Here is a 596-nt window from a genome sequence, read left to right as displayed (position 1 = left end):
GCCCGAAAAGTCGACTGTACCTCTTCCTAGAGATGCTGCCTGGCCTGCTGTGTTCACCAGCATTTTTTGTGTGTGTTGCTTGAATTTCCAGCATCCGCAGATTTCCTTGTGTTGTCGAAGTTGCATCCCCATCCGGTATGGGAACAGCTGAGTATCGGAGCAGAAGTTCCTACAAAGACCTGTGAGGATGGCTGAGGGGATCATAGGGCGTCCGTCCGGACATTTATCAGGAGAGCTGTATATACAGGGCACCTGGTATTACTAAAGATCGCACCCATCCATCCAGCATCCTCTTTGACTTTCTACCATCAGGCAGGAGACTTTGATGCATAAAAACAAGAACGGTCAGGATGAGAAACAGATTCTTCCCCCTGGCCATTAGGCTTCTGAACTCCCAGCCGCATCGTATTCGAAGTGTCACTGGCTAATCTGTTCCGTACCTTACAATATTTATGTGCCATTCATCTATAGATTTTATCCTTACCTTCATAAGTTATTGTGTGTTATGTATGCTACTGTGCTTTACACCCTGGTTTGGAGAAATGTTGTCACGTTTCTATGTAAATTATATACGTTATACTGTTTGTACATGTATA

Source organism: Mobula birostris, unplaced genomic scaffold (genome assembly GCF_030028105.1).
Source record: "Mobula birostris isolate sMobBir1 unplaced genomic scaffold, sMobBir1.hap1 scaffold_1036, whole genome shotgun sequence".
NCBI lineage: Eukaryota > Metazoa > Chordata > Chondrichthyes > Myliobatiformes > Myliobatidae > Mobula > Mobula birostris.
This window is presented reverse-complemented; position numbering follows the sequence as displayed.